Source organism: Carassius gibelio, chromosome A23 (assembly GCF_023724105.1).
Source record: "Carassius gibelio isolate Cgi1373 ecotype wild population from Czech Republic chromosome A23, carGib1.2-hapl.c, whole genome shotgun sequence".
Taxonomy (NCBI): Eukaryota; Metazoa; Chordata; class Actinopteri; order Cypriniformes; family Cyprinidae; genus Carassius; species Carassius gibelio.
The window spans coordinates 1,822,608-1,844,872 of NC_068393.1; the positions used below are offsets into that span (position 1 = coordinate 1,822,608).

At 43.7% G+C, this 22,265-nt stretch overlaps 1 protein-coding gene, 8 non-coding genes and 1 pseudogene across 23 annotated transcripts in view; all 10 read left to right on the forward strand.

Moving 5' to 3' along the window:
* The window catches only part of LOC127944814 (uncharacterized), an 81,770-nt gene that overhangs the window by 37,059 nt on the left and 22,446 nt on the right, over nt 1-22,265 (forward strand). The window lies entirely within an intron of this gene.
* Nucleotides 77-240, forward strand: LOC127945383 (U1 spliceosomal RNA). Its single transcript, XR_008150718.1, has one exon. It is a non-coding gene; the product is annotated as a U1 spliceosomal RNA (small nuclear RNA).
* On the forward strand, nt 2,136-2,326 carry LOC127945421 (U2 spliceosomal RNA). The gene has a single exon (XR_008150754.1). It is a non-coding gene; the product is annotated as a U2 spliceosomal RNA (small nuclear RNA).
* On the forward strand, nt 2,701-2,864 carry LOC127945337 (U1 spliceosomal RNA). The gene has a single exon (XR_008150673.1). It is a non-coding gene; the product is annotated as a U1 spliceosomal RNA (small nuclear RNA).
* LOC127945422 (U2 spliceosomal RNA) lies at nt 4,760-4,950 on the forward strand. The gene has a single exon (XR_008150755.1). It is a non-coding gene; the product is annotated as a U2 spliceosomal RNA (small nuclear RNA).
* LOC127945338 (U1 spliceosomal RNA) lies at nt 5,325-5,488 on the forward strand. Its single transcript, XR_008150674.1, has one exon. It is a non-coding gene; the product is annotated as a U1 spliceosomal RNA (small nuclear RNA).
* On the forward strand, nt 12,915-13,090 carry LOC127945574 (uncharacterized; annotated as a pseudogene).
* Nucleotides 13,465-13,628, forward strand: LOC127945339 (U1 spliceosomal RNA). The gene has a single exon (XR_008150675.1). It is a non-coding gene; the product is annotated as a U1 spliceosomal RNA (small nuclear RNA).
* On the forward strand, nt 20,370-20,565 carry LOC127945636 (U2 spliceosomal RNA). The gene has a single exon (XR_008150920.1). It is a non-coding gene; the product is annotated as a U2 spliceosomal RNA (small nuclear RNA).
* LOC127945340 (U1 spliceosomal RNA) lies at nt 20,940-21,103 on the forward strand. Its single transcript, XR_008150676.1, has one exon. It is a non-coding gene; the product is annotated as a U1 spliceosomal RNA (small nuclear RNA).

Genomic DNA, 22,265 nt, shown 5'->3' on the forward strand with positions numbered 1-22,265 from the left:
GGGGGGGCGGAGGGCTAACCGTTGGTGAGGATGGTAGAGATGCAAATCAGACCTCTGGCTGACCGCCTGGGCATTCATACTTACCTGGCAGGGGAGACACCATGATCAAGAAGGCGGTTCACCCAGGGCGAGGCTTGTCCATTGCACTCCGGCCATGCTGACCCCTGCGAATTCCCCAAATGCGGGAATCTCGACTGCATAATTTATGGTAGTGGGGGACTGTGTTCGCGCTCTCCCCTGAAATTGTTGGTGAAACAAAGCAGAAGAGGTTTTTACAGTTTTTTATTTATTTTCCTTTCAGAATGGGGAGTTCTGTCACATGCGAGATATGTGTTGTGCGCCTGTGAAACAAAGTCACTTGCGCTCTTGAAAAATCGGACCCTGGTGGGTAGTTTAGTTCGAACATAGCGCAGACCTTACTTTGAAAGTAGATTGGACTGACTGCAGCCTAGCTGTAACTGTCTCCATGTTGTTTGGTTGTCCTTTTTTTCGATTCGTATTAATTTTGTTGTCGCTTACAGCGACACCTAGTGGCCTGTCGCCGCGCCCTTTTTCACCTGGCCTCGGACTGAGCCCCTGCACAGGTGTGCCGATTTGGGTGAAGGGATCTCACTCCTTCCTGGAGTTATAGCCATTCGAGCCACCTCGGACACGCCACCTTAGCACGCTTTGAGGTCCCCTCGCCAAGGTCAGTGGAAATTTCCTGTTTTTTTGGATGATTATTGACAGTCAGACTCCAGAGAAGCTTTCTGTGCTGATTTGGGTGGGACTGGGCCAAATACCTGGCGCCAGGTTGCAAAAGAAGGTTTTCGACAAAATCCAAAATACCCGAAAATTTCGTCAGAGCGACGGGCCAATCTGAGACCTGCGTCTCGTTCGGCTCGAGCCAAGGATTCCGGTGACATAAGGCACGTGGCTCTGCGACCAACCGTTTGGGAGTTACGAGCCATGCCGTAGTTTCCGTCAGGCCGATCGGCACGAGGCCCGGTGACGTTGTAGACAGGGGAGGGTACTACCCAGATAGCACACTTACGTCTGCAAGATGTCTGTTAAAGAACTGTTGATCTGGAAAGCATCTGCCATCTACAAACGTCTGACATACGCCTTTCAGATGTCAGTTTTATATACCTTCTAAATCATAAACATCTAAAAGACATCTAATTGACATCTATCTGACATCTAAAAGGCAGTGTTGGGGAGTAACTAGTTACATGTAACAGCATTACGTAATTTAATTACAAAATGAATGTAACTGTAATTAGTTACAGTTACGAAGAAAAAATTAGTAATTAAATTAAAGTTACTTATGAAATTTTTAACGATTACAAAGGCAATTACATTTGAATATTTACACACATCCACATACAGATTTCACTGATTTCTTTCCCAAATTGCACTGACTGTTCTGAGACATACGCCCTAATAATTTCCAGAATTTTAACAGAATTTTTTGTTTTTCCCAGTCCGCCCTTCCTGTAAATTAATGGCAAAAACATGCAGTTTCATTTAATACAAATAGGCCTACTGAAGCTTGCAGTGTTGTCAGCCTCTGCCGCCTCAATATAGGAGTACATGAGCACATAAACATCATTTCTAGAACTGCTCTGTGTCACGTCATGCATTTTACCTATCATATCATATACAAAGAGACAGCAGTTTAAAAAAACACCAATGTTTCAGGAGTTTATTATACAGGAATGACACATGCTTATTAGATAACTGTATTTGAGTTGATGTATATGTTTTTATTTATTATTATTTAATTTTCACAAATTTAGAAAAGTAATCTAAAAGTACTCAAAAGTAATTAGTTACATTACTTTAATAAAGTAATTGAAAAAGTTATACTACTATAACATTTTAAACAGGGTAACTTGTAATCTGTAACCTATTACATTTCCAAAGTAACCTTCCAAACACTGCTAAAAGGAGACGTCCAATAGACGTATTGCAGATGAGCAAACAGCCTTAAAACTACATCTTGCAGATGTAAATTCATATGTCAAATAGACGTCTCCTAGATGTATGTGTGCTATCAGGGTACCATCCCCCAGCGTTTTTAGGTCTCCCAAAACTTACCAAAGCCGAGATGGGCATCGCCGTGTCCGGCTTCCTCCCTGCTGCGTCTTAGCGGCATCGCTTCTCGGCCTTTTGGCTAAGATCAAGTGTAGTATCTGTTCTTATCAGTTTAATATCTGATACGTCCCCCATCCGGGGACTACATATTAAATGGATTTTTAGATCACGGAGCTGGAGCCGGGGCTTGCTCCGTCCGCTCCATGCATCGGCCTGGTATTGCAGTGTCTCCAGGAACGGTGTGCTTTCCCTTTTTTTGGATTGCCATTTATTGTGTCGAATAGCAGAACAAGGAATGAGAGCTGCCATTGCAGATGCTGTGGTTTATTGCAAACTTTTTTCCTGATGTGTCCACCTGGGGTCTTGGACTCTTCCACTAACGATGCACCCACCTGAGGTCTTGAAGTCTTTCACAGACGAGGTGACGCATCGAATCAGGTGTGTTTGTTTAAAGAGAGTCATCTAAAACTGGCGTTGGGAAGCACCGGCCCATGAGCTTGGCAGTTTCCAGGCCAGTAACGGAAGGCACCCGTCCTTCCTTTCCTGGAGGGGGGGCGGAGGGCTAACCGTTGGTGAGGATGGTAGAGATGCAAATCAGACCTCTGGCTGACCGCCTGGGCCTTCATACTTACCTGGCAGGGGAGACACCATGATCAAGAAGGCGGTTCACCCAGGGCGAGGCTTGTCCATTGCACTCCGGCCATGCTGACCCCTGCGAATTCCCCAAATGCGGGAATCTCGACTGCATAATTTATGGTAGTGGGGGACTGCGTTCGCGCTCTCCCCTGAAATTGTTGGTGAAACAAAGCAGAAGAGGTTTTTACAGTTTTTTATTTATTTTCCTTTCAGAATGGGGAGTTCTGTCACATGCGAGATATGTGTTGTGCGCCTGTGAAACAAAGTCACTTGCGCTCTTGAAAAATCGGACCCTGGTGGGTAGTTTAGTTCGAACATAGCGCAGACCTTACTTTGAAAGTAGATTGGACTGACTGCAGCCTAGCTGTAACTGTCTCCATGTTGTTTGGTTGTCCTTTTTTTCGATTCGTATTAATTTTGTTGTCGCTTACAGCGACACCTAGTGGCCTGTCGCCGCGCCCTTTTTCACCTGGCCTCGGACTGAGCCCCTGCACAGGTGTGCCGATTTGGGTGAAGGGATCTCACTCCTTCCTGGAGTTATAGCCATTCGAGCCACCTCGGACACGCCACCTTAGCACGCTTTGAGGTCCCCTCGCCAAGGTCAATGGAAATTTCCTGTTTTTTTGGATGATTATTGACAGTCAGACTCCAGAGAAGCTTTCTGTGCTGATTTGGGTGGGACTGGGCCAAATACCTGGCGCCAGGTTGCAAAAGAAGGTTTTCGACAAAATCCAAAATACCCGAAAATTTCGTCAGAGCGACGGGCCAATCTGAGACCTGCGTCTCGTTCGGCTCGAGCCAAGGATTCCGGTGACATAAGGCACGTGGCTCTGCGACCAACCGTTTGGGAGTTACGAGCCATGCCGTAGTTTCCGTCAGGCCGATCGGCACGAGGCCCGGTGACGTTGTAGACAGGGGAGGGTACTACCCAGATAGCACACTTACGTCTGCAAGATGTCTGTTAAAGAACTGTTGATCTGGAAAGCATCTGCCATCTACAAACGTCTGACATACGCCTTTCAGATGTCAGTTTTATATACCTTCTAAATCATAAACATCTAAAAGACATCTAATTGACATCTATCTGACATCTAAAAGGCAGTGTTGGGGAGTAACTAGTTACATGTAACAGCATTACGTAATTTAATTACAAAATGAATGTAACTGTAATTAGTTACAGTTACGAAGAAAAAATTAGTAATTAAATTAAAGTTACTTATGAAATTTTTAACGATTACAAAGGCAATTACATTTGAATATTTACACACATCCACATACAGATTTCACTGATTTCTTTCCCAAATTGCACTGACTGTTCTGAGACATACGCCCTAATAATTTCCAGAATTTTAACAGAATTTTTTGTTTTTCCCAGTCCGCCCTTCCTGTAAATTAATGGCAAAAACATGCAGTTTCATTTAATACAAATAGGCCTACTGAAGCTTGCAGTGTTGTCAGCCTCTGCCGCCTCAATATAGGAGTACATGAGCACATAAACATCATTTCTAGAACTGCTCTGTGTCACGTCATGCATTTTACCTATCATATCATATACAAAGAGACAGCAGTTTAAAAAAACACCAATGTTTCAGGAGTTTATTATACAGGAATGACACATGCTTATTAGATAACTGTATTTGAGTTGATGTATATGTTTTTATTTATTATTATTTAATTTTCACAAATTTAGAAAAGTAATCTAAAAGTACTCAAAAGTAATTAGTTACATTACTTTAATAAAGTAATTGAAAAAGTTATACTACTATAACATTTTAAACAGGGTAACTTGTAATCTGTAACCTATTACATTTCCAAAGTAACCTTCCAAACACTGCTAAAAGGAGACGTCCAATAGACGTATTGCAGATGAGCAAACAGCCTTAAAACTACATCTTGCAGATGTAAATTCATATGTCAAATAGACGTCTCCTAGATGTATGTGTGCTATCAGGGTACCATCCCCCAGCGTTTTTAGGTCTCCCAAAACTTACCAAAGCCGAGATGGGCATCGCCGTGTCCGGCTTCCTCCCTGCTGCGTCTTAGCGGCATCGCTTCTCGGCCTTTTGGCTAAGATCAAGTGTAGTATCTGTTCTTATCAGTTTAATATCTGATACGTCCCCCATCCGGGGACTACATATTAAATGGATTTTTAGATCACGGAGCTGGAGCCGGGGCTTGCTCCGTCCGCTCCATGCATCGGCCTGGTATTGCAGTGTCTCCAGGAACGGTGTGCTTTCCCTTTTTTTGGATTGCCATTTATTGTGTCGAATAGCAGAACAAGGAATGAGAGCTGCCATTGCAGATGCTGTGGTTTATTGCAAACTTTTTTCCTGATGTGTCCACCTGGGGTCTTGGACTCTTCCACTAACGATGCACCCACCTGAGGTCTTGAAGTCTTTCACAGACGAGGTGACGCATCGAATCAGGTGTGTTTGTTTAAAGAGAGTCATCTAAAACTGGCGTTGGGAAGCACCGGCCCATGAGCTTGGCAGTTTCCAGGCCAGTAACGGAAGGCACCCGTCCTTCCTTTCCTGGAGGGGGGGCGGAGGGCTAACCGTTGGTGAGGATGGTAGAGATGCAAATCAGACCTCTGGCTGACCGCCTGGGCCTTCATACTTACCTGGCAGGGGAGACACCATGATCAAGAAGGCGGTTCACCCAGGGCGAGGCTTGTCCATTGCACTCCGGCCATGCTGACCCCTGCGAATTCCCCAAATGCGGGAATCTCGACTGCATAATTTATGGTAGTGGGGGACTGCGTTCGCGCTCTCCCCTGAAATTGTTGGTGAAACAAAGCAGAAGAGGTTTTTACAGTTTTTTATTTATTTTCCTTTCAGAATGGGGAGTTCTGTCACATGCGAGATATGTGTTGTGCGCCTGTGAAACAAAGTCACTTGCGCTCTTGAAAAATCGGACCCTGGTGGGTAGTTTAGTTCGAACATAGCGCAGACCTTACTTTGAAAGTAGATTGGACTGACTGCAGCCTAGCTGTAACTGTCTCCATGTTGTTTGGTTGTCCTTTTTTTCGATTCGTATTAATTTTGTTGTCGCTTACAGCGACACCTAGTGGCCTGTCGCCGCGCCCTTTTTCACCTGGCCTCGGACTGAGCCCCTGCACAGGTGTGCCGATTTGGGTGAAGGGATCTCACTCCTTCCTGGAGTTATAGCCATTCGAGCCACCTCGGACACGCCACCTTAGCACGCTTTGAGGTCCCCTCGCCAAGGTCAATGGAAATTTCCTGTTTTTTTGGATGATTATTGACAGTCAGACTCCAGAGAAGCTTTCTGTGCTGATTTGGGTGGGACTGGGCCAAATACCTGGCGCCAGGTTGCAAAAGAAGGTTTTCGACAAAATCCAAAATACCCGAAAATTCCGTCAGAGCGACGGGCCAATCTGAGACCTGCGTCTCGTTCGGCTCGAGCCAAGGATTCCGGTGACATAAGGCACGTGGCTCTGCGACCAACCGTTTGGGAGTTACGAGCCATGCCGTAGTTTCCGTCAGGCCGATCGGCACGAGGCCCGGTGACGTTGTAGACAGGGGAGGGTACTACCCAGATAGCACACTTACGTCTGCAAGATGTCTGTTAAAGAACTGTTGATCTGGAAAGCATCTGCCATCTACAAACGTCTGACATACGCCTTTCAGATGTCAGTTTTATATACCTTCTAAATCATAAACATCTAAAAGACATCTAATTGACATCTATCTGACATCTAAAAGGCAGTGTTGGGGAGTAACTAGTTACATGTAACAGCATTACGTAATTTAATTACAAAATGAATGTAACTGTAATTAGTTACAGTTACGAAGAAAAAATTAGTAATTAAATTAAAGTTACTTATGAAATTTTTAACGATTACAAAGGCAATTACATTTGAATATTTACACACATCCACATACAGATTTCACTGATTTCTTTCCCAAATTGCACTGACTGTTCTGAGACATACGCCCTAATAATTTCCAGAATTTTAACAGAATTTTTTGTTTTTCCCAGTCCGCCCTTCCTGTAAATTAATGGCAAAAACATGCAGTTTCATTTAATACAAATAGGCCTACTGAAGCTTGCAGTGTTGTCAGCCTCTGCCGCCTCAATATAGGAGTACATGAGCACATAAACATCATTTCTAGAACTGCTCTGTGTCACGTCATGCATTTTACCTATCATATCATATACAAAGAGACAGCAGTTTAAAAAAACACCAATGTTTCAGGAGTTTATTATACAGGAATGACACATGCTTATTAGATAACTGTATTTGAGTTGATGTATATGTTTTTATTTATTATTATTTAATTTTCACAAATTTAGAAAAGTAATCTAAAAGTACTCAAAAGTAATTAGTTACATTACTTTAATAAAGTAATTGAAAAAGTTATACTACTATAACATTTTAAACAGGGTAACTTGTAATCTGTAACCTATTACATTTCCAAAGTAACCTTCCAAACACTGCTAAAAGGAGACGTCCAATAGACGTATTGCAGATGAGCAAACAGCCTTAAAACTACATCTTGCAGATGTAAATTCATATGTCAAATAGACGTCTCCTAGATGTATGTGTGCTATCAGGGTACCATCCCCCAGCGTTTTTAGGTCTCCCAAAACTTACCAAAGCCGAGATGGGCATCGCCGTGTCCGGCTTCCTCCCTGCTGCGTCTTAGCGGCATCGCTTCTCGGCCTTTTGGCTAAGATCAAGTGTCTGGCTTAAAGGAAGAGACTGCGATCGCCTCTTGGAGGTTTTTAGGTTGTGCTCTACCATAGCACGTCCTACACCTCCCGAGAGGTATATTGTATTGTATCTGGCATACTTTTTTACTATTTATTGTCTTTCATATTGTGTTGTGCTTGTTTTTTAGGAGGAGTTTTTTTTTATTGAGAAACTGGTCTTAAGGTAAGTTATTTCCTGTTTTACGTTGTTTTTATTGCTGTGGTAATTTTTTAGTTTGTTTGATTCCTTTTAGCTGTCGGTGCCTCCAACATGTCGGCTGCTCGTGCCGGCATGCGGAGGCACCACAGCACTAGGTTCCTTTTTTTAGAAAAAGATGGAAAGTTAATGGAAATGTCAAGGTTGGATTTTTCGAGGAAACTTATGCAAAAACTTCTAGGTTTTAATCCTGCTGATTTAAATTGCATTCTAACCCTGCCTTTTAACAAAGGCTTCGATGTGAGTTTTAAAAATGCAGCACTGTTAAATGAGTTCTGGCAGCGCTTTGACACACACAAGACCCAGTTTTCCATGTTTAAAGTTGAGAAACTAACTGATAACACACAAAAAATGGTTATCGTTAGAATGTTCAATGAGACTGTGAATGGAGAAGACATTTGCACATGGCTGGGTAGATTTTGCACTGTAAGGGGCCAGGCTATGAAGGTTTATGATGAAGACGGTATTTGGAATTGTTCCTGGAGGGTCCCCATTAAGCAATGGGAAGACCCACAGGGCTTCCAAGGTCTGAGGCATTTACCACAAATGATAGTTCTGGGAGAAAACAGGGGCTACATCCACTACCAGGGAATGCCCAAACTCTGCCGGCGATGTGGGGAGTTTGGGCATCTTGTTGAAGCATGCCAGAAACTCTTTTGTAACAAGTGTAGAGAAATTGGACATTCCTTTGAAGAATGTCCAAATGGCAGAAAGTGTAATCTTTGTGGAGACTTGTCTCATCTCTACAGAGATTGCCCCAAATCGTTTGCCAACAAAGTAAAATCAGACAAAATGGTGGTTGAGGAGCGAGTACAACAGGCCAATGAGGAGGTGGAGCTAAATTCAAATCTCCCGCCAAACCCTGGGGTTGGTGGAGAGAAAATTGATAACAGAGGTAAGGAGAGAGGGGGGGCGGAGCAAACTTCAAATTTCCCGCCAAACCACACTATTGGAGCAGACGGAAATGAGGAGATGGAACTCCACCAATCCCTAATAGAGAAAGAAAAGGAATCAAATGAACAGAGCAAGGAGGAGGATAGTGAACAAGAACAGGAAAAGGTAGTGGAGGAGAAACAAGAGATAGAGGTAAGTAATGATCTTCCAGGAGTTATATTGAGAGGGAAAAAAAGGATTGCCCGATCTCCCATTGAGGAGAAGAATGAGAAAAGAGATAGAGTGGGATTGCGATCAGATTCCTTCTCATCAGGGGATCTGAACCGGCTTTTCCCACTCGGTTCCCCAAACGAAATATCTTTCTTGTCAATAGAACTCCAAACATCAACCCCTAGGGCTAGCTCAAGGGGGAAACAGCTTCAATCTCCGGATTCCCCAAATAGGGGAAAAGAAGAAGAGCTGGTTTCACAAGATACAGATATCCTTTTTAATTGAAATTTTAGTTATTTATGTCTTCTAAAATGTTGTATTTATCATTTTTAACTGTTTTTATCATGACACTCACACTCTCCACCTTAAATGTAAGAAGTGTGAGGTCACAGTTGAGAGCTCAAATGGTTTTATCCTTTTTACAAACCCAAAATAGCGATATCCTGCTTTTACAAGAATGTGCTTTACCTTTTATGTCCAATTATAGGAGATGGGAAGAACAATGGCCCCATGTATCTGTGTGGAGTGGATCAAATTTTAACAGAGCCGATGGAGTAGCCATTTTAATAAAAAATCCTCAGCTCTTGGTGAAGGGTAGCACAGTGGTGAGAGATGGGAGAGCTCTTTTAATAAATCTGTCCTTCTTAGGACATGATTTTAATATTTTAAATATGTATGCTTTTACAGATAAAAATGAAAGGAACGACCTTTTAGAAGACGTGCAGTCCCACCTTTTAGGAAAGACCCCATTTATTTTAGCAGGGGATTTTAATTGCATTTTAAGTAAAAATGATAGAAAAGGGGAGAGAGAGGATTTTAAAATGGATAAAACGTCAATTTTACTACAGAACATTATAAAGGATTTTAAATTGACTGACTGTTTTAGAACCATGCATCCTGGGGAAAAAGGATTCACCTGGTTTAGTGGTGATGGCACTAAAGCCTCCCGTATAGACTATATCTTTACGCGAGACCTTACACCAGTGGATGCTAAACTAATGCCCGTTTTCTTTTCAGACCACGCTATGCTTTCTTGCACCCTTTCTTTTCCCACAGGTGTGACGACAGGTGGAGGGATATGGAAACTGAACTGCTCCCTGCTGGAAGACCCAGAGATCACAACATACTACAGGGAGCAGTACAGCCAATGGCAGACTTTACAAGACTTTTATGATTCACGAGCACAGTGGTGGGAGATGGTAAAGGCAAAGACCAAGACTTTTTTTAGATGGGCAGGGAAAAAGAAAAAATTAAAAGAAAAAAGACGAATGGTGGGACTGCAAAAGAGGCTACAACGTTACTTTTATCTTCTTAGCCAGGGTTTTGATTTTAACGAAGAAATTAAGGAAGTTAAGAAAGACATGTCAGAATTAGCGGAGGTTAAAAGTAGAGGTGTTCTCTTCAGGAGTAAAGAAAGGGAAATAGAGGAAGGCGAGAAATGCAGCAGATACTTTTTTAAGAAAGTTATTGATGGAGGTAGAGCAATATTTAAATTAAGAAATAAAGAAGGAGAAACAATGACAGACACAAATGATATTTTATCAGTAATAGAAAGCTTTTATGAAGAACTCTATGAAGAAAAGGCAAGTGACAACAGCATTTTGAGCGAAATTTTAACAAGCATAGAGAAAACAATAAATGGAAATACCAGTCTGACAAAGGATTTTAACATTTCTGAGATAGACAAAAGTATTCAAAAATTCAAAAAAGGGAAAACTCCTGGAGTTGATGGACTCCCTCTTGAATTTTATTTGACCTTTTGGGACATTTTAAGACAAGACTTACTGGCTGTTTTTAATGACTTTGACAAGATCGACCAGCTCCCTGACAGTTTTAGGATAGGAATAATGACCCTACTACACAAAAAAGATGACAAGACAGATTTAAAAAACTGGCGTCCTATAACCCTTTTAAACTTTGATTGTAAACTTTTTAGTAAACTTTTAACAACACGAATGTCAACAGTTTTAGCAGATCTGATCCACCCGGATCAAGCCTGCGCCGTCCCTGGGAGAAAGATCACAGACAGCCTCGTACTGATAAGAGACGCCATCTGTTATGCGAGAGACAGAAATATTCGGCTGATAGTTTTAAATTTAGACTTTGAAAAAGCATTCGACCGAGTCTCGCACCACTACTTGTTTCAAGTTTTGGAAAAAATGGGGTTTCCCAGGAGGTTCTTAGCTTGGGTGGGATTGCTGTATAAAGACATAACCAGCAAAATCCTAGTTAACGGGAATCTCTCAAAAGCGATAAATATATGCAGCGGCGTCCGTCAGGGCTGTCCGTTATCTCCTCTCCTGTATGTGGCTTGCATCGAACCCCTAGCGCAGGTATTGAGAAGGGATACATGGATCAGTGGACTGACTATACCCGGGACTGGAGGACTGACTGCAAAGACTGTTTTATATATGGATGATGTCAACCTTTTATGTACTGACGTTTTATCAACACAGAGGACTATGGACCTGACAGACTGGTTTGGGAAAGCATCGGGAGCCAGACTGAACCGAGATAAAACACAAGCACAGTTTTACGGTCCCTGGAAACCTAGTGAGCTCGCTGGACTGGACACTACTTTTAAAAGGACAGAGTTAAAAATACTGGGTATTAAGTTTGACAGAGACGGGGGAGGGAGTGGAAATTGGCATGACGTGATGGTTAAAGTGCGGAAAAAACTAGGTTTCTGGGGACTGAGACGTTTGACATTTGAAGGAAAGGTTTTAATCATAAAAGCTGTGATTTTACCCCTGTTTTTATTGCTGTGTTCTGTTTTCTTTCCCCCCAGACTCTTTCTTGTATCTCTGGAACGTGCAATGTTTTATTTTTTATGGGGGTCTAAGTGGGAGCGACTCAAAAGAGCAACCATGAAGAAAGCACCCCAAAATGGAGGAAAAGGAGTGCCAGACCCCTACTTGTTTTTAGGAGCTTTTTATACTGCACTACATATAAAATATGCCCGAACCCCATCCAAACAAGACAAAACAGGAGCCATGACCCGGTTTTGGATGGGGTCCTACTTAAGAACCCAAAATATTGTACAGACAGACTTGACAATGCCAGTTGCCTTTGACCAACCCCCAGCATACACACACATAAAGAACTTTTTAAAGAAATTTAATTTGGAAAAAGAAAGTGTGACTGTTTTAACCAATCATCGCTCTATACTCTCTCTTGTGCAGGAACGGGAACAAGTGTGTCCAGTACGCGGGCTCACTCTAGGTGAAGCCCAAAACGTTTGGCGGAATGTGTCCCACTCAGCTCTTCACAACCGACACCGAGACCTGGCTTGGATGGTTGCCCATGAGATCCTCCCGGTCAGGGCCGTGATGCACTCCCGAGGCATGTCAAAGAACCCCATCTGCCCGCGGTCCGGATGTGGCGCCCCCGAGACCGTGAGGCACGCCTTATGGGAGTGCAGCGCTGTGAGGGACCTGTGGGCGACAGCTGGCCCCCAGCAATTCCCGTACCTACCAGTAGGGGGGGTCCCAGACTACCCAATGGGGAGAGGAGGGGTGAGCCAAAAACAAATGCCAGCAAAAACACCCCCTAAGCTATGGCTTACCATCCTCTGCATCCAAGACGCCATATGGACCTCCAGAAACCTACTGGTAGGGAAGCGCATGCAGGGGTCCCTGCACGCCACCATCCAGCTAGCCAAATCAAGGCTGCAGGAGTACACCGCATGTCGCCATTCGGATGTGGAGGGTCAGAGCTACACGGGAAAGGTCCCCATAGCCACGAGCCCTGACTGCCCGTAGATGCCCCCAAACACCTGAAGTGGGACAGCGGTGCCTCGGTTTAAGAGGATCTCCTCTGGGCCCAGAAGGGTCAGGCCTCTGGGACTGGTTTTGAGGAACTGAGCTGATGGTTTAATCTTTTTTCTTTAAAGGACATACCCGTTTTTGCACAACAGAAGAGAACGTTTTTAAACCTGTCTTTTGATTTTAATAACACTGTTTTTTATTTTTTATTTTCTCTAGCACTACAGACACACAAACAACAACAAAAAACACACTCAATACAAAATGTTTTTATTTGTGTATTAATTAATTTAAAAATTATCCTGTGCATTAAACAACAACAACAAAAACAACAACAACAACCATTGTATAATGTGTTTTAACAAAACAAATGTGTGCATGTAACCAAAATGTATTGTGACAATAAAATTTTTCAAAAGAAAAAAAATCTGTTCTTATCAGTTTAATATCTGATACGTCCCCCATCCGGGGACTACATATTAAATGGATTTTTAGATCACGGAGCTGGAGCCGGGGCTTGCTCCGTCCGCTCCATGCATCGGCCTGGTATTGCAGTGTCTCCAGGAACGGTGTGCTTTCCCTTTTTTTGGATTGCCATTTATTGTGTCGAATAGCAGAACAAGGAATGAGAGCTGCCATTGCAGATGCTGTGGTTTATTGCAAACTTTTTTCCTGATGTGTCCACCTGGGGTCTTGGACTCTTCCACTAACGATGCACCCACCTGAGGTCTTGAAGTCTTTCACAGACGAGGTGACGCATCGAATCAGGTGTGTTTGTTTAAAGAGAGTCATCTAAAACTGGCGTTGGGAAGCACCGGCCCATGAGCTTGGCAGTTTCCAGGCCAGTAACGGAAGGCACCCGTCCTTCCTTTCCTGGAGGGAGGGCGGAGGGCTAACCGTTGGTGAGGATGGTAGAGATGCAAATCAGACCTCTGGCTGACCGCCTGGGCCTTCATACTTACCTGGCAGGGGAGACACCATGATCAAGAAGGCGGTTCACCCAGGGCGAGGCTTGTCCATTGCACTCCGGCCATGCTGACCCCTGCGAATTCCCCAAATGCGGGAATCTCGACTGCATAATTTATGGTAGTGGGGGACTGCGTTCGCGCTCTCCCCTGAAATTGTTGGTGAAACAAAGCAGAAGAGGTTTTTACAGTTTTTTATTTATTTTCCTTTCAGAATGGGGAGTTCTGTCACATGCGAGATATGTGTTGTGCGCCTGTGAAACAAAGTCACTTGCGCTCTTGAAAAATCGGACCCTGGTGGGTAGTTTAGTTCGAACATAGCGCAGACCTTACTTTGAAAGTAGATTGGACTGACTGCAGCCTAGCTGTAACTGTCTCCATGTTGTTTGGTTGTCCTTTTTTTCGATTCGTATTAATTTTGTTGTCGCTTACAGCGACACCTAGTGGCCTGTCGCCGCGCCCTTTTTCACCTGGCCTCGGACTGAGCCCCTGCACAGGTGTGCCGATTTGGGTGAAGGGATCTCACTCCTTCCTGGAGTTATAGCCATTCGAGCCACCTCGGACACGCCACCTTAGCACGTTTTGAGGTCCCCTCGCCAAGGTGAATGGAAATTTCCTCTATTTTTGGATGATTATTGACACTCAGACTCCAGAGAAGCTTTCTGGGCTGATTTGGGTGGGACTGGGCCAAATACCTGGCGCCAGGTTGCAAAAGAAGGTTTTCGACAAAATCCAAAATACCCGAAAATTTCGTAGAGCGACGGGCCAATCTGAGACCTGCGTCTCGTTCGGCTCGAGCCAAGGATTCCGGTGACATAAGGCACGTGGCTCTGCGACCAACCGTTTGGGAGTTACGAGCGATGCCGTACTTTCCGTCAGGCCGATCGGGACGAGGCCCGGTGACGTTGTAGACAGGGGAGGGTCCTACCCAGATAGCACACTTACGTCTGCAAGATGTCTGTTAAAGAACTGTTGATCTGGAAAGCATCTGCCATCTACAAACGTCTGACATACGCCTTTCAGATGTCAGTTTTATATACCTTCTAAATCATAAACATCTAAAAGACATCTAATTGACATCTATCTGACATCTAAAAGGCAGTGTTGGGGAGTAACTAGTTACATGTAACAGCATTACGTAATTTAATTACAAAATGAATGTAACTGTAATTAGTTACAGTTACGAAGAAAAAATTAGTAATTAAATTAAAGTTACTTATGAAATTTTTAACGATTACAAAGGCAATTACATTTGAATATTTACACACATCCACATACAGATTTCACTGATTTCTTTCCCAAATTGCACTGACTGTTCTGAGACATACGCCCTAATAACTTCCAGAATTTTAACAGAATTTTTTTTTTCCCAGTCCGCCCTTCCTGTAAATTAATGGCAAAAACATGCAGTTTCATTTAATACAAATAGGCCTACTGAAGCTTGCAGTGTTGTCAGCCTCTGCCGCCTCAATATAGGAGTACATGAGCACATAAACATCATTTCTAGAACTGCTCTGTGTCACGTCATGCATTTTACCTATCATATCATATACAAAGAGACAGCAGTTTAAAAAAAACACCAATGTTTCAGGAGTTTATTATACAGGAATGAAACATGCTTATTAGATAACTGTATTTGAGTTGATGTATATGTTTTTATTTAATTATTATTTAATTTTCACAAATTTAGAAAAGTAATCTAAAAGTACTCAAAAGTAATTAGTTACATTACTTTAATAAAGTAATTGAAAAAGTTATACTACTATAACATTTTAAACAGGGTAACTTGTAATCTGTAACCTATTACATTTCCAAAGTAACCTTCCAAACACTGCTAAAAGGAGACGTCCAATAGACGTATTGCAGATGAGCAAACAGCCTTAAAACTACATCTTGCAGATGTAAATTCATATGTCAAATAGACGTCTCCTAGATGTATGTGTGCTATCAGGGTACCATCCCCCAGCGTTTTTAGGTCTCCCAAAACTTACCAAAGCCGAGATGGGCATCGCCGTGTCCGGCTTCCTCCCTGCTGCGTCTTAGCAGCATCGCTTCTCGGCCTTTTGGCTAAGATCAAGTGTTGGGCTTTTGATCTTTGGAGAAGAAAATATGGCGGGTACATCTGCGCCCTCGGTTCCAAGAGCGGGACTGAGAAACACGTTGCGTTTCCAATTGAAGGATCCAGCGATGGATATGATGGAAAGAGAAGTTTTTGCAAGGGTTGTTCTTCTGGACAAAATGAAGTTGAAAGTGGATGACGTGTACTGTTTACAGACTAACAGACAAGAAAAGTGTTTCGACGTGACTGTGAATACTGGAGAGCTGTGCAAAGCAGTGCTGGAGAAGTTTGAAAGGATGGACAAGGTAGGCCTTGTGGGAAGATTTAATGTGATAAGTTTGGACAGGCCGAATTTTAGAGTCATCACAGTGCACATGTATAACCCATATGTCACAGATGAGGCCTTGGTGGCTTTTCTTGCGAAATTTGCTGAAGTTCTTACACCTGCGCGATATGTGAGAGACAGTGTGGGTTTATGGACTGGGAAAAGACAATTCCAAGTTCTTTTAAGAACTGAGAAGAATGGGTTGGAGGGGTTGATGCATCCTCCTGCACAGTTTAACATCGGGGCAGACAAAGGCTATCTGTTCTACTCCAGACAGCCTCCTTTTTGTAGGAGGTGTAGACGTTATGGGCATAATGATGGCGGGTGTGAAGAGCAAAGGTGTTTGCAGTGTGCCCAGCTGGGTCACATTGCAAAAGAGTGCACTGTTCCTAAGTCTTGTCACAGCTGTGGTTCATTAGACCACTTGATGAGAGATTGCAAAGGTGGCCGAAAGCAGTACAGAGAAGGAGTGAGAGGGGAAGAAGGCATGAAGGACAGACGGTTGGGGGAGGAAAGTCAAAAGAGGATCATCGAGCAACAGGTGACGGAGAAGGGGATGATAGAGCCTGGTGAGGAGATGGGAGCTGCTGGGATGGAAAGAGGCAAAGAAACAGAGGAAGTGGAAGATGTGATGGCGGCTTTCTTGGAGGCACTTAGTGGGGAACAGTTCAAAAGCCCCATGCAGTGCGCGGACGGAGTAGAAGAGGAGATGGAAGAGGAGAGTAAAAGTGACTCAGCTAATGCAAGGGAAAGCCAACTGGTCAGGAAAACTGAAAAGAGAAAGGGGAGACCAAGTAAGAAGAGGAAGCCTGAGACTGTCCTAAAGATGAGCTTTTCAGAGGAATCATCGTCTACTGACAGTCAAGATGGGCTTGAGATGGACAATGCAAGGCCCTTATTCCAGCTGACAGAGGAAATGGTTGGTAGGGGGAATGAAGAGCGGGAAGAGGAGTCATATGGCCTCAAGTCAACACCTGTAAGGTGGGCAGATTTAGGAGTGAGTGAGAGTGAGGCCACAAGCCTGGAAGGACAAGAAATGGGAGGGACATTAAAGAACGAATAAGGCTGTCTACTGAGGAGCTGACAGTGGGGACGATAAATGTAAGGGGTATAAGAGATGCTGTGAAACGGAGAGCTGTGTTTTCTTTTTTGCATAATTGTAAGTGTAATATTTATTTTTTGCAAGAAGTTCATTTAAAAGGCTCTGAAGATGCAAGGAAATTTACCGAAGAGTGGGGTAGGGGAGGTGCATTATGGAGTGTGGGAGGGGTTTTTTCTTCAGGGGTGGGGATATTGTTTTGGGATCAGGGAATAGAGGTTGAGAATCATTTTACAGTTTCTCAAGGGAGGGTGGCTGGGGCAGATGTGAAGTGGAGAGGGGGTGAATACCGATTACTTTCAGTGTATGCTCCTCAGACAGCAGAGGAGAGGAAAGAAATTTTTGATATGTTGTTAACATTTTGTGCCACCAATAAACAAATTATAATGGGGGGGGGATTTCAATATACAGCTAGGGGATAAAGGGGATAGTAGTCTGCAGGTGTTGGAGGGGATCCTGCAAGGGCATGATTTGGTGGACGGAGGGCAGAGGGTTAATCCTAAAGCATGTATGGCAACATGGAGAAACTCCAGAGGGGTGGAGAAAAGGTTAGATTATGTATTTTTCTCAAGGAATATTGTTGTGGAGAAGGGGGGAGTTAAGCCTGTTTTCTTTTCTGATCATGAAATGGTCTGGTTTGTGATTAAGGGTAATACAGTTAAGTTTGGTAAGGGGTATTGGAGGATGAATATAGAGGTGTTGAAAGAGAAAGAATTTTGTGAAGAGTATGAAGTGTTTTTTGGGGGGTTGGAGGGTTTAAAATGTATGTATACTGATGTAGTGGGCTGGTGGGAAATGGTTAAGGAACGCTCAAAGGCATGGATAATTAGGTACTGTAAAAGAAGATCTGGAAAATTTTGGAGACAAGCAAGAGATTTACAGAGGGAGTTAGAGTTGAAATTTGAAGAGTATAACGTAGGGGCTACAGTTGATTGGGTAATCATTAATGCTCTTAAGAAACAGTTAAGGGGGATTTATGAAGACCAGGCAAAAAAGTTTCTGTTTAAAATAAGACAGGAAACAAGGGAGAAAGGGGAGAGGTGTACTGCTGCGCTTTTCAGATCTGTTAGGGACCGTAAAGAGAAGCAGGTGGTAATGAAACTGAAGGATAAGACAGGGGGATGTTTGACTAAAACTGAAGGGATGAACGGGTATGTAAGAGACCATTTCAAAAACTTTTTTAGGGAGAGGGAGATAGTTGCAGAAAAAAGTGAAATGTTTGTTAATTATCTGTCCAAAGTTGTCCCTGAGGAAGTAAGGGTTGGTTTAGGTTCTCCCATTACGATAGGAGAAGTTGAGGGTGTTTTGAAGAGGATGAGTAAAGGGAAAGTGCCAGGGATAGATGGCTTGCCTGTCGAATTTTATGTTAGGTTTTTTAGTATTTTAGGTATTCATTTGGTGGAGGTGATTAGAAAGGTGTTGGAGAATAAAAGTATACAAGGTTCAATGGCAACAGGAGTAATAACGCTTCTCTATAAAAAGGGAGAAAAGTCAGACATTGCCAATTACAGGCCGCTCACAATGCTTTCAGTGGACTATAAAATTATAGCAAAGCTTCTGGCGGACAGGTTGAAGAAAGCCCTACCTCATGTTGTGAATGTAGATCAAACTTGTGGGGTAGAGGGCCGTAGTATTAAATGGAATCTACAACTCATTAGGGATGTGATCGCGTGGGCAGAGAATAGAGAGCTGCCGCTAATGGTGGTCAGCTTAGATCAAGCCAAAGCCTTTGATAGAGTAAATAGGGGGTTTATGTTTAAAGTTATGGAGAGAATGGGGTTTGGGGAGGACTTTATAGGATGGATTAGAGCACTGTATACAGGCTGTAATTGTTTGGTTTCAGTCAATGGGAATGTAGGGCAGGGTTTTGAGGCAAAGGGAGGGGTGAGGCAGGGGTGCCCTCTCTCCCCACTGCTTTTTATTTTATACATGGAGCCAGTGGCAGAGGCGATCAGATTAGATAGTAGAATAAAGGGTTTTGTGGTACCAGGAGCAAAGGGAGCTGTGGTGAAATTATCACAGTATGCGGATGACACGTCATTGCTGTTGATGTCAGACAGGTGTCTTGAGAGAGCTTTGTCCCTTTTCGAAGAGTTTTCACTAGCGTCAGGGGCTAGTTTAAATGTTGCAAAGTCGGCCATTAAGTTCTTTGGGAAGTTTAGGAAGAGGCGAGAAGGCCTTGGTGGTTTGCAGGTGTGTGAGGGTCCTTTGAAGATCTTGGGTGTAAACTTTCAGAATGAAGGCTCAGCAACTCTGAATTGGGTTGGTCGTATTGCGTCAGTGCAGAAGAGGCTGGCAAGGTGGAAAGGGCGCAGGTTGTCATTGATGGGGAAGGTCCTGGTAGTGAAGATGGACGTGTTACCAGTGCTTCAGTATCTGGCTTACATTTACCCTTTACCAGCAAGCATGAGAAGGGCAGTAATACGGTTAATATTTAATTTTGTATGGGGGGGTAGATATGAATACGTGAAGAGGTCTGAAATGTTTAATCCTGTTAGTAGAGGGGGACGGGATGTTCCTCATATTCCTCTAAAACTTGATTGTTTATTTGTGTCTTCTACTTTGGCGCAGTTAGCCAACCCAGTAGAGCATCCATCTGGGTATTTTCTTAGGTTGTTTTTCTCTTATGAGGGGCGGCATGTAATGAAGTGGACCAATGAGGGTCCAAGGGCTGAGGACCAGCCCTGGCATTACAGGCATGCTGTCAGGTGGTTGGGGAAATACCCTGAGGGTAAGGATGGGGCGGTATGTTTGGAGCAGAGGAAGTTGTATGGGAAGGCAAGGGAGAGGGTTTCTAGTGAAGTGAGACTGGGTGTCCAGGAGAGAGTATGGTTGAACATTCAACCAAAAGGACTGGACAATGGTCTAAAAGATCTAAATTGGCTAGGTTTTTTGGGGCGTTTACCAGTGAAGGAGGTCATGTATAGACATGGGCTATCAAAAGATGGTAGATGCCCAAGGGAGGGGTGTTCACAAGAAGAAACCATAAGACACGCTTTCTGGGAATGTGCTTTTGCACAAAGAGTGTGGGGGAGGGTGAAGAGGGTTTTAAGGGTGGTCTCAGATGATTTTAGAGTCTCAGGTGGGAATGTAATTCGGGGTATTAGATGTAAGAAGGGGGAAGGGAAAGTTGCGTTTATGCTTTGGTTAATAATGAGTTTGGTGAAGAAAGGGATATGGGAGGAAAGACAAGAGTGGATTAGAGGAAAGGGCAGGAGGTCAGCAGAAGGGATAGTACAGGGAGTGGAGGCTGAATTAAGGGGAAGGATTAAGTGGGATGTACAAAGGTGGGGGAAACATGCAGCCAAGGAAAGGTGGAAAGATTTAGTTGAACTGTATTATGATAAATGTTACTGAATGTGAAATGAGGTATAATTATGATTTAAATGTGGAAAAATGAATGTAATGTTGAAAGTATAATAAAAAAAAAAAAAAAAAAAAAAAAAAAAAAAAATCTGTTCTTATCAGTTTAATATCTGATACGTCCCCCATCCGGGGACTACATATTAAATGGATTTTTAGATCACGGAGCTGGAGCCGGGGCTTGCTCCGTCCGCTCCATGCATCGGCCTGGTATTGCAGTGTCTCCAGGAACGGTGTGCTTTCCCTTTTTTTGGATTGCCATTTATTGTGTCGAATAGCAGAACAAGGAATGAGAGCTGCCATTGCAGATGCTGTGGTTTATTGCAAACTTTTTTCCTGATGTGTCCACCTGGGGTCTTGGACTCTTCCACTAACGATGCACCCACCTGAGGTCTTGAAGTCTTTCACAGACGAGGTGACGCATCGAATCAGGTGTGTTTGTTTAAAGAGAGTCATCTAAAACTGGCGTTGGGAAGCACCGGCCCATGAGCTTGGCAGTTTCCAGGCCAGTAACGGAAGGCACCCGTCCTTCCTTTCCTGGAGGGGGGGCGGAGGGCTAACCGTTGGTGAGGATGGTAGAGATGCAAATCAGACCTCTGGCTGACCGCCTGGGCCTTCATACTTACCTGGCAGGGGAGACACCATGATCAAGAAGGCGGTTCACCCAGGGCGAGGCTTGTCCATTGCACTCCGGCCATGCTGACCCCTGCGAATTCCCCAAATGCGGGAATCTCGACTGCATAATTTATGGTAGTGGGGGACTGCGTTCGCGCTCTCCCCTGAAATTGTTGGTGAAACAAAGCAGAAGAGGTTTTTACAGTTTTTTATTTATTTTCCTTTCAGAATGGGGAGTTCTGTCACATGCGAGATATGTGTTGTGCGCCTGTGAAACAAAGTCACTTGCGCTCTTGAAAAATCGGACCCTGGTGGGTAGTTTAGTTCGAACATAGCGCAGACCTTACTTTGAAAGTAGATTGGACTGACTGCAGCCTAGCTGTAACTGTCTCCATGTTGTTTGGTTGTCCTTTTTTTCGATTCGTATTAATTTTGTTGTCGCTTACAGCGACACCTAGTGGCCTGTCGCCGCGCCCTTTTTCACCTGGCCTCGGACTGAGCCCCTGCACAGGTGTGCCGATTTGGGTGAAGGGATCTCACTCCTTCCTGGAGTTATAGCCATTCGAGCCACCTCGGACACGCCACCTTAGCACGCTTTGAGGTCCCCTCGCCAAGGTCAATGGAAATTTCCTGTTTTTTTGGATGATTATTGACAGTCAGACTCCAGAGAAGCTTTCTGTGCTGATTTGGGTGGGACTGGGCCAAATACCTGGCGCCAGGTTGCAAAAGAAGGTTTTCGACAAAATCCAAAATACCCGAAAATTTCGTCAGAGCGACGGGCCAATCTGAGACCTGCGTCTCGTTCGGCTCGAGCCAAGGATTCCGGTGACATAAGGCACGTGGCTCTGCGACCAACCGTTTGGGAGTTACGAGCCATGCCGTAGTTTCCGTCAGGCCGATCGGCACGAGGCCCGGTGACGTTGTAGACAGGGGAGGGTACTACCCAGATAGCACACTTACGTCTGCAAGATGTCTGTTAAAGAACTGTTGATCTGGAAAGCATCTGCCATCTACAAACGTCTGACATACGCCTTTCAGATGTCAGTTTTATATACCTTCTAAATCATAAACATCTAAAAGACATCTAATTGACATCTATCTGACATCTAAAAGGCAGTGTTGGGGAGTAACTAGTTACATGTAACAGCATTACGTAATTTAATTACAAAATGAATGTAACTGTAATTAGTTACAGTTACGAAGAAAAAATTAGTAATTAAATTAAAGTTACTTATGAAATTTTTAACGATTACAAAGGCAATTACATTTGAATATTTACACACATCCACATACAGATTTCACTGATTTCTTTCCCAAATTGCACTGACT